Here is an 11570-nt window from a genome sequence, read left to right as displayed (position 1 = left end):
ACATCTCTTTTGAGCACAGAGTCAGTCTATGGAGCTGGCCAGGTGTAGAGCTGGCAACTGAGTTTGTAGGCATGGTTTCAGTTGTCAGACAAGATAAGCTTTAATTTTTTTGTTAGAGCATCATTGGCTATAACTTATAGAAACACTTCTTAATACAAATAAAATTAATAGAAGTCATGAAGTTTGACCAGTTTGACCCAGTGGTAAAACAAGCTCAATTTTGTTTCCAGTGATATTGCCTCCATCTCTCATTGCTATGCTTTTCTTGCTAATCATTACCTTCCTGAAGGCCTTTCTATGGAATCTTTTCTTTTCTATCTCTTGTGGACATTGCTCTAAGGATTTCTACCTCCAACAATGCTTAATTATAATGATTGTTTCATTCATTGAATCATCAAAATAACTACAGAAAGCAGATTTTTAAATTCCTTTTATTCAGTTTACGGAGTGAAACAGGTTCAGTAGATCTCACAGCTGGTGAATGGCAGAGATAAGTAGGGGTCTTTTGGATGCCAAAGCTCATAATCATTTTGTTTTATTCCACTAGTGATCTATCCACTGCATTTAATGCATTAATACTTGACACAATTGACTATAGTTGCTGGTGAGAAACAAGCTTGACGCATGTAGGAGGATTTGGTTAAGATAAAACAAACCCCAAACTGAAAAGCACAGCTGGATCTTTAGTAAAAACATCTTTACAAAAAAAAAAAAAGGTGAGTAACAAGACACATTACAGATTGGACTCTTCACACATTACTAATTTGGCTTAATTTGTGTTGGAGGAAAAAAAAAAGAAAATAGTATAAATTTTATCTATATTTTCAAACCAAACACATGTTTGAATTTTTTTGCTTCTTGGATGGTTGTTTGTACATTTGCGAGCTAGAGAGAGTTGCTAGTTGAAAGGAACAAGGTATTTAGAGGGAAGAGATTTAAGCTCTTTGGGCCAAACTATTTCCCCAATGCAGTCATTTTTACATTGGCAATGTACACACAAGATTTTTCTTTCCCTGACTCATTAAAATTGTGACCATGGCCTTTGTCTCTGTCTGAACCAGCCAGCCTTTGAGCAGACATTGTTTTATGGTCTAGGTTGAAAACTCCAGCTACAAAAGCTTACACAAGTTGTAAGAATGAGTGGAGATAACCGTTAAAGAAAGTTCTTGTTGGAAGAGCCACAAAGCCAGGAACAAATCTCTAGGCCATGTAATCCCAAGGGTTTTATGCAAACCTCTTAAAGGAGGTTTACACAAATATACATCCAATTTCCTCTTTGGAAAAGGCTGTTCCTTTCCAATGAGTCAGTGTTTAACAGAGCTTGGCAAAGCATGAGCCTGCCAGCTGGGAGAAGATGAGGTTTTTAAAACTCGACTTATTCTTTAAAGGAGAAAATAACCCATAAGCTGCATTAACAGGGCCCACTGTGAGCAGCAGGCAGGGGGATTCTGTTATCAAGGCGTGTCTGGCTTACAGTTGCCTTTCCAGGCCACCTCAGCCTCTGCTTGCCTGCACCTGCCTTGTTATCTGTCTCTTGCAGGAGACACTGTCATTGTGTGGCATCTTTTAACATGTATCTTTGAGCAAAACTCAGCTTTCTGGACTTTAATTTTGAATGAGGTGGAAAACACACTCTGCCTCCTATGTCTAGTCATGGGGTAGAGTTCATCTCTTGTAAGATGAAATGGGTTCCTGAGGTGTAGACAAAGCAGAATTAGTCTGTAAAATACTTTCCTTAAAGTTTCTGTCTCTGAGTAGTGCACGTAAACTCTGTGAATCCTCCTGGCAATTTTCAGTCAACCAGGCTTAGAGGTCAATACAAGAATACAAAGTTGTCATGCCACCTGTGTCATGCTGGTGGTACTTGGGGTCTCCAGGGCGACACAAACTAGTAAAATTTGGGAAAGATATGTGATCAAACGAGGGTTGACTGTTTACAAGGCATACACCTTATCACCAGTACAATTTTCTGGTTTCTCTAACATACATTTTTTAGTACAAAAATACTGGCCTCTGAAGTATTCTCTAATACCCTTTGTTATGGGCATTTTGGAGCCATTCCTGGCTGTGTTTGGGGTTTATTACTGGTTCTGTGCTCACATATCACTTTTGTTGAGCTTAAGATATTAATATGGGATTTAGGATATAGAACTCAGGCTAGTTACATGCAAGCCAAGTGGCAAAATCTTTGTGCTCTATATCTGGACCCAGACTAATATCATGTTATCAGCATTTTCAGAAATCTGAAACCAGAATCACTTATGTTTTGAGCTCAAGATCAATTCAAGTCTCAACTTTACATAATGTGGACAGGAGGACAGGAGAAAGGGCCAGTAAGATCCTCAAGGCCACAATGCTTCAACTACAATAGTAATTCTTCTCGATTCTTCCAAGTGCTGAACATGCAAGAAGAAGTTGTGCAGGAAACCCCGCACATGTGGGATTCTCCACCTGTTAAGGAAACTAGGGGGAATCAGAAGTACTTCATGGGGAATCTCAGCAGAGTTCTGGGTACCCCAGACCCTCTCATCATCTCTGGTTGCTTGATAAATGTAGAAAGAACATTATTTGGGTTGAAGTCACTGGGATATGTGTGTGTGTGTGTGTGTGTGTGCGCGCGCGCGCGTGTGTAATAGAAGTAAGGGATTCAGTGAGGGTGCAACAGCTTGCATGAGGGGTCACGACACTGCTTTCTGCTGTGCTGTGCTCTTCCATTGTCTTCTTAAAGGCTTATGCGCCACACTGGTCACAAAGCTGTGAAACCTTTCATCTCACTCAGAACAGTGGATAATCCAGAAACTCAGTGTGAACTGGGATTTTTTTCTTGGATTCCTGCAACGAGGGTTGGCAAAGATGCTATTCAATGAAGCCATTCAGAGGAGGAAAAGAAAGAAAAAAAAAACACCTAAGTTTTATACTTCATATTTTGCTTCATCCTGCACTTGCAAAAAATCCCTGACTTGTTAGCATAAAGGGAGAAAACACTAATATAACCATTGAATCCATTGAGCAGTGTAGATGCTCTGGAAAATGTTGGTACTCGCTCATGGACCATTAAAATATGCTTTGTAGATACTAGTTTGCCACAAAAGCCCAGCAGTCCTGCTAAAAACGTCTGGATAACAAGCAAAGATGGGTCTATAGAGGTATTATTGAATATTGGGGTGAAAGAAATTGACCTATAACACCTCATTAACCAGAGGACATGCAATGACCTGTCCCAAGATGTTACCTAAGTGGGGTATTGATAGAAAATGAAAAGTTCCTCCACTTACAGGGTTAGTGTGGGCTAGAGGTAGGTATTTCTGCAACCCAGAAAACCCTGGTAAGTAAAGGAGCAGAACTCATATAGCCCTCCCTTCACCCCATTATCAGGAATCCCCTCATCACACTCCTATCCTGGCTCTGCGAGGTAGAAGTGGGTGGCTCTGACCACTTCAGATGCTCGGACCTATTCCTAGCTAGGTGCCAGGATAGTAGCATTGATAGTAGTAGAGCTGAGAAGACACCTGGGCTGTAGTTTAGACTGGATACTTCAGGGCCAGAGTGATAGTACAACAGCAGGGCGTTTGCCTTGCATGTGGCCAACCCTGGATGGACCTGGGTTCAATCCCCAATATCCCATATGGTCCTGAGCCTGCAGGAGCAATTTCTGAGTGCAGAGCCAGTAGTAACCCCTGAGCATCGCCGGGTATGTCTCCAAAACAGCAACAATAACAACAACAACAATAAGACTGTATAGTTCAGCTGTGTACTGAAGGGACCCAGGCCAGGCATCTTCTCTCCCGCAGTCACCTGTTGTATCCATCATTTAAGTTGGAGATGCTGCAAACATGCCCCGCGTAGCATCAGGCAGAGTCGCTCAGACTGGTCCCTACTAGCCTCCAAGCTTTTTCTGAGTGTTATTTCTCTCCCTCAACACAAGAGGGCTCTGGAGCCCACGTTACCGCTCTGGCTGCCTTGGCGAGTTGCCTCCAGGGAAAGGCACTAAAGGTGGACTCCAGCTGATGGCAGGAGCCTTGGCAGCCACAGAACCAGGGACTCTGGTGTGCTCCTAGATGTAGTAGGAGAAAGAGAAATTGCACCCAGGTTCTATACCACCCAATTAGCTCGGCTAGGAGGACGCCCAGCGGGAGAGCCAGAAGGCCTGAGAACCTGCTGAGGGTTCTTGTCTTTCCTGGCAGAGACAAGAGAATTGGGGGAGTGGAAATCAGGGGAAGGAGATTTGCATTTCTGAAGGACTTTTGTGTTGGAACAAGAAACTACATTTATTTCAAGTTGCTAGTCACAAAACTGGGAAGTTATGGATAACGAGTTCAGTTCAGTGGAGGAAGAACTGTGTAAGTGCTCAAGGTGGCAGGACCTAAGCATCAGAGGCTTCTCTGCCCCAATCCCTCAGCTCCACCCCACAGTGCCTTCATCACCAGCTCTGAGATTTGGCATTTGGCATTTGGGCAAGCTCATGTCCTCCTCTGCACCATGGGGGCAGAGCTGCTGCCTTCACATGTACTTGTGAAGACCAGTCATTTGAAAAGTGTTCTCTGCATAATGGATAGAACACTGTATTTCTTTATTTCCATCTTTCTTTCCTTTTATTCTTCCTTCTCTCCCTCCTTCCCATCATCTTTACTTCCCTCCTTGCTTCCTTCCATCCTTCCCTTCTTCCTTCCTCCCTCCTTCCCTTCCTCAACTCTTCCCTACCACCTCCTTCCCTTTCTCTTCCCTCCTTCCCTTTCTCCTCCCTCCCTCCTCCTCTTCCCTCCCTCCCTCCCTCCCTCCCTCCTTCCTTCCTTCCTTCCTTCCTTCCTTCCTTCCTTCCTTCCTTCCTTCCTTCCTTCCTTCCTTCCTTCTTTTCTTTCTTCCTTCTTTCTCTTTCTGTTTCTTTCTTTCCTTCCTTCTTTCTCTCTTCCTTCCTTCCTTCCTTCCTTCCATCCTTCCTTCCTTCCTTCCTTCCTTCCTTCCTTCCTTCCTTCCTTCCTTCCTTCCTTCCTTCCTTTCTTTCTTTCTTTCTTTCTCTCTCTCTCTCTCTCTCCTCTCCTCTCTCTCTCTTTCTTCTTCTTTCTTTCTTTCTTCTTTCTTTCTTCTCTCTTTCTTTCTTTCTTTCTTTCTTTCTTCTTTCTTTCTTTCTTTCTTTCTTTCTTTCTTTCTTTCTTTCTTTCTTTTCTTTCTTTCTTTCTTTTCTTTCTTTCTTTCTTTCTTTCTTTCTTTCTTTCTTTCTTTCTTTCTTTCTTTCTTTCTTTCTTCTTTCTTTCTTTCTTTCTTTCTTTCTTTCTTTCTTTCTTTCTTTCTTTCTTTCTTTCTTTCTTTCTTTCTTTCTTTCTTTCTTTCTTTCTTTCTTTCTTTCTTTCTTTTCTTTCTTTCTTTCTTTCTTTCTTTCTTTCTTTCTTTCTTTCTTTCTTTCTTTCTTTCTTTCTTTCTTTCTTTCTTTCTTTCTTTCTTTCTTTCTTTCTTTCTTTCTTTCTTTCTTTTTTCTTTCCTTTTTTCCTCTATCCAAATCATTGCAAACTAGACCACATATTTTGTGGTAGGTTTTCTGCTTTCTCCCATTTTATTATTAGGTCCTTCCTCCAGCACCACTATGAAGCCTTCCTATCCTCGTTTATAAAATAAATAAAGCTCTCTTCGTGTGTGTGTGTGTGTGTGTGTGTGTGTGTGTGTGTGTGTGTGTGTGTGTGTGTGTGTGTTGGGGGTTTCCAAAAAGTCAAGAGTTTCTGAGGGGGAGATAAAGACTTTGTCTCTGGCCTTATGAAGTGGTGCTGCTAAAATGCTCAGCCAGCTTGACTCCTGCCAGAAGACCCTGCCGCCTGCCTGTGCCAATGCAGGGTCTTCACCCAGAGGGCCCCTGGGTCTGGCGAGCTGTTGGCGGGTGGATCTATCACACACAATGACGCGAAGGCACATATGCTGCTCTGGCAAAGGCGAAGGAGCCGTTTCCAATGCCCGGTGAAGCAGTGGATGAATAATACAGGGAGGGGGATCAACAGAAGGGGCCAGGGGAGGCCAGAGTGGCATCAATTCCCCTGCCCCCGACAGGGGCAGCAGAAGGTGCAGCTGGCGGGGACCCAGAGTGTGGCCAGCGGTCCAATCATCATGCGGCTGGGTTTTGCACCGCTTTCTTTCCTTCTCCATTCTTCCTCGTTTTTGACACTTGTGATTATTATCAATCCTGGTGGCGCTGACGCACGGGAGTGCAATGGTTACCATGGCATGCTTAATAGCGAGAGCAGATGTTTGGCAGGCGAGCTCCATGCATTCTAAATACACGAGGTGAAAGTCGGTGGAGGGCGTAATTGATTTGCTGACTGCCATGGGAAGATGGGAAACCAGCCCGTGCCCATGCGGAGCCAGGGCACCCACCCCAGGCCCCCTAACACCACACACCATCGCGTCAGGAAATGACCCCTGCTCGGCCCCCACTGGCCCTTCCATGTTATCACTTCCCACCTGCCCTCCTATCATCTGCCCTGCCTCACACCTGCAGCCTCGCACACCAGCTCTGCTCTTGCACGCAGCTGTGGCCTCTTCTCAGAACCGTCCTTCATTGTGTGGGACCCGGAGATGCCCCTCAGCTCTCCAGCGTGATGCTTAAGCACGCTGGCCTGAAGTCCCAATTGGCACGACACACGTGATGATTCCTGGGTAGAGCTAGCTGCTATGTTGTAATTGTTTCACGGCTTATCTTCCAAATAGAAAGTGAATTTTTTTTGAGTGCATGGCCATGGTATTTACAAGATTCATTTGATTCTAATTTACATTAAATGAATATAAAATAGGGACTGAGGAGACAGCTCTAAACCCAGAGTTCAACCCATGGCACCAGATGGCCCCTTGATGTCTACTGGGTATAGCTCAGGTGGTCCTTAATACCTCTGGCCTGAACACTACTGGTTTCATCTCACAGACAGAGCTCTGCAGGCAGAAGGCCTGAATCCCTAAATACTACCGGGTGTGTCCCTCTGCTATAAAGGGCTTACATTCAATTAAACTCTGTCCTTTACCATGAGTTACGTTTCCTTCATCGCTAGTACTAAAGCCAGTGTTTAAGTTCTTCTTCCAACCAGATAGTACTATTAATTAATAATCTTACTGTTAATAATCTGGATATAAAGTATGCTTTTCTTCTTGCAAGCTTCTCCTGCAGCACTCCTTCTGTTGAGAGGTTTTGCTTTTCTTTGTCCAGCCATCTCTATCCTTTCCAATCCAATCCATCAAATTAGACAGCAACTGCCAATCTTGACTGATACTTCTTCTTGCCAGTGAAGGTGATGCCTGCTCAATAAATTTACCCCTCTACACCCAATGCAGAATCAACCACACTACATTCTCTGGGTCTCTCTTGCCCTATGACAGTGGTCCTCAAACTATGGCCCTCAGGCTTCTGCCAATTTTATCTTCCTCTTTATTGGAATTTATTATATCTACTCTACTGGGTGACCATATGGATTCAATGAAGGGAGATCATGCTTTACAGTGTATGGGATGGGAAAATAAGCTCAATGCATTGTCACCTATTTCCCTGATGCCCTTGAGAGACTTGCCCACACTGAGATCATGGGTCAGGATAACTAGGTGTGTCCTACATCATGGACCAAACTCTTGTCTCCTGTCAAGTAGAAGCCGGTGAGTGGAGAAAAATCCCCCACTCAACTCTAATTTCTTTCTCTGTAAATTGGGGGTTCAAAATGATCTGGAACATTCAATATTTGAGTAGCTTTTATATTTATGTATTGACTTATTTGGTGTTGGGTTGTTGGATCACACCTGGCTGGCTATGCCCAGGGCTTACTAAAATATACTTAGGGATCACCCCTGGCAGTAACTATATAGGGATTGAAACAGGGTCAGCCTCATGCAAGATATCTTTACATATTACTACCTCTGGTCCCTGTATTTATTTATATTCTAGTGAGATACATATTTTTGAGGCCACATCAACATTTTTGGGCACTTATTCTGATCAGTAACTACTCGTGGTGGTGCTCAAATCAGGAATTTATTTAGGGTTATTATATAAAAGGAAAACACCATACTCCTTATACTCTACTAAATCCCTGATCCCAGAAATGTACAGTTTTACTTAGAACATATGTAGGGTGGGAAAATAGAAAGATAAAGAGTTATATAAAGTAAAGAAGAAAAATCATGCATCAACTAGAAATGTACCCTGGAAACACAAAAACATAATACAAAAATTCCCTCTGCATGTCTATATTCATTATAGTACTATTTATAATAGTGAGACTCTGGAAACAACCCAGATGCCTGACAACAGATGAGTGGCTAAAGAACCTGTGGTACATATATACAATGGAACACCATGGAGCCATCAGAAAAAAATGAAGTCATGAACCAAAAAAAAAAAAAATAATGCTTCTTGAGCTTAGATGTAAGGGAGTATGTCTACTTGAGCATGTCTTAAACTAGGAAGCTCTAAAACCAATAGTGTAAAGTTCAGGCTACTCAGAAAGAAAGTTTGTGGATAGAGCTGTACTCAGGAAACAGTCTTGGCTAGGAACTTGTAGGTGGGGTTCTCTTCTGGAACTGTAGGAGATCACAGAAGGTATGCTCTGTACCAAACTCAGGCTCTTCCCTGCAGAGCAAAAGTTCTATTCTGCTGAGCTCATTCTCTTATCCCTTGCTTCACATTGAAGATGCTGAAGTGGAACTTAGTTTGCAATCAGTTACTGACTGGGAATGAGAATAGTTCTTATGTCCCTTGCCCAGGTTCTGAAAGAGATAAAGGAAGAAGAGACATAGAGAAGGGTGAGGGGTTTGTGTATAAATGTTTATGTGTCTATGCATGTGTTTGTTTATTTATAGGTATGTATGATAGGGAATGTAACTATAGAGAAAAGTTTCTGGGAGTAAAGTGACTGATGACTAATTTCAAAAGGAAAGTTATTTTGGTGTCAGGTACTATGATTTTGTGTGTGTATATTCAGGTGACTATTTGAGCTTTTTTTTGTTGTTGTCTTGATATGTTGATCATATTAGTTTTTCGATTGCTGAACTGGTTTTTGCATTCTTAGGAAATCCTTATTTGGTAGTGTATTTTTAATATCCAGGTGGATTCAGTTTGCTGAAATCTTGTGAAAGAATTTTGAGATTATGTTAAAGAGGAATATTGATCTGTGGATATCTTTGTCATGCTTTGGTTTGGTGTCTAGATAATCTCAAATATGTACTGGATTGTATTTCATCTTTTTTTATTTTCTGGGAAAATTAGTGCAGAATTGGTTTTATTTCTTTTTAAAATGTTTGGTAGAGATTGCCATTTGATTGTATCACTTTGATGGCTGATGTAGTCTAGATAGGTCTTAGAAAATATAGGCTCCATTCTAGGGAGAGTCTGTAAGTGTATCCTGCCCAATCCTTTTCAAGAACCCTATAAATAGAGGAATAAGAGATGCTTTTTTCTAAAAACCATTCTTCTGATATTATATCACCAACCTGCATGTTCCAATTTTCTTGGGGTAGTTTTGGATGCTTGGGAGACAATATGCATCATGCAGAAGCCCAGATACTTGGGACTGGAGCAATAGGACAGTGGGTAGCATGTTTGCCTTATCTGAGTTAAACATTGGGTTCAATTCCTGGCACACTCTATGGTTCCCTAAACACTGCTAGGAGTCACTCCTGAGCACAGAGACAGGAGTGGGTCCTAAGCCCTGTTGGTATGGTTCACAATCAGAAACAAAGCATACAAAATGTTCAGTTACTTAAGTGGCTCTGTACAGGCCAGTGTTGGGACCTTGGGTCCACACTCTTGAAACCTTTGTCCCTGTATCTATGATCTTCCCGGTAAATCTGACCTAATACAAGTCTAGTAACAATTTAAGGAGAGAAAGACTGGAATTGTACACTGTAGGAGACTTTCAGTGAACTCCACTATCCTTTCTAAGGAAATGAATACACCACATCCCATTTTACTTCATCAATAAAACCCATCTTAGTAAAATGCTTAGTCATTCATCTTGGATTTTGGGATAGAGTTCTTTTGAAAGAAGTCAGAAATGCAAAGAGAGTGCTCCACTTTTTTTTTTAAAGTCATCTGCTTAATAAGGCAAACGAGTTTACTTTGAATACTGTCACTATACAGAGTAATTGGTGAGTGAGACCACATTGTCATAATGCTCCAATTCTGCTGTTTCTTTTCCAGTGGGTACAATGCCCTCCTTCAGTTACTGAGGCTCCACAGTTTGGAGCCTTGCTTCTTAATGGGGACCCAAGAACAAGCAAGCTATTCAAATTCTAACGAGAGCCCAGAAGGATGGTTCCTTATGATTGGAAAAAAAAAGTCATGAGTCAGCTGCTTAGCAAAATGTCTCGCTGATGATATTAGTACATAGAAGCAATTTCATCAGTCTGGGAAGCGCATTTTCGAGAGGCAAGATTGGCAGGGCAGAAAGGACAGAATATTAATGAATCTGAGGGAATGATCATGCTATTTTGGTTCTGAGCAGCAGAGGGAGCACTTGTTTCCTAATTGTTGATATAAAGAGGTTTTTTTGGGGGTGGTGGTGGTGGTAGTGTTCTTGGGTGGGGATTGATCTTTTTCGTGTTACTATTGGTAAGTTCAGTGACTTCGAAAAATTTCATTTCATTGGTTGTTATATTTTAATAGGAAGAACCTGGAAGAAAAAGAGTGATTGGTTATTAACTGCATAAAACTTTCTATGTGTTATTCTATGCATTTTATATACATGAACTCATTAAATCATCACAACAGCAGTATGAATCGGATACAATATTAATATGCTCACTTTGGGGGGGGCCAATGGAAAGTACAGTTGGTCGGTTATGTGTGTAGGTTATGTTAGAAGATCAGTCTTCAAAGTGATAGAATCTAAAAGCACATAGCCTTCCCAGGTTATATCCCAAGCATCCTATACGGTCCCCTGAGCCTGCCAGGAGTGATTGCTGAGCTCAGAGCCAGGAGTAACTTCTGATCACTGACGGGTGTGTGGCCCAGAAACTAAAACAAACAAACAAACAAACAAAAAAAAACACAAAGTTCACTTTGGACATGAGGGAATCAGGGCTAAAAGGAGAGAGATATAGACAGAGAAACAAAGAGAGACAGGGAGACAGAGAGAGACAGGGAGACAGACAGAAAGAGACAGACAGATACAGAGATACAGAGAGAGACAGGGAGACAAAGAGAGACAGAGTCAGAGAAACAGAAAGAGACAGAAAGTCAGAGACAGAGAGATGAGAGATAGGGAGATACAGGGAGAAACAGAAAGACAGAGAAAGAGAGATATATAATTGAGTAAAACACTTGGAATCTGAAGTGATCTAGGTTCTTTCAGTACTAATATTTTAGACTATTATGACTCTGATTTAGTTGCCTTTATTATTATTATTATTATCATTTGTATGTAACATACATTCTTCAGTGTCAGGCTATAGGGTTAAAGTGTCTCAAATATAGGGGTCCTGGACTACATGTGACTGTCTCTTAGATGATCTCAGTCCCTGGGCCCAGAAACAGCAATATTTACTCTCCCTTTGAATGGTCTGGTGAACTTAACTTTGGACTTGTCTAATCAGTCTGGGAAAAGTACTCT

The sequence above is a fragment of the Suncus etruscus genome, chromosome 6, assembly GCF_024139225.1.
Source record: "Suncus etruscus isolate mSunEtr1 chromosome 6, mSunEtr1.pri.cur, whole genome shotgun sequence".
Lineage (NCBI taxonomy): Eukaryota > Metazoa > Chordata > Mammalia > Eulipotyphla > Soricidae > Suncus > Suncus etruscus.
This window is presented reverse-complemented; position numbering follows the sequence as displayed.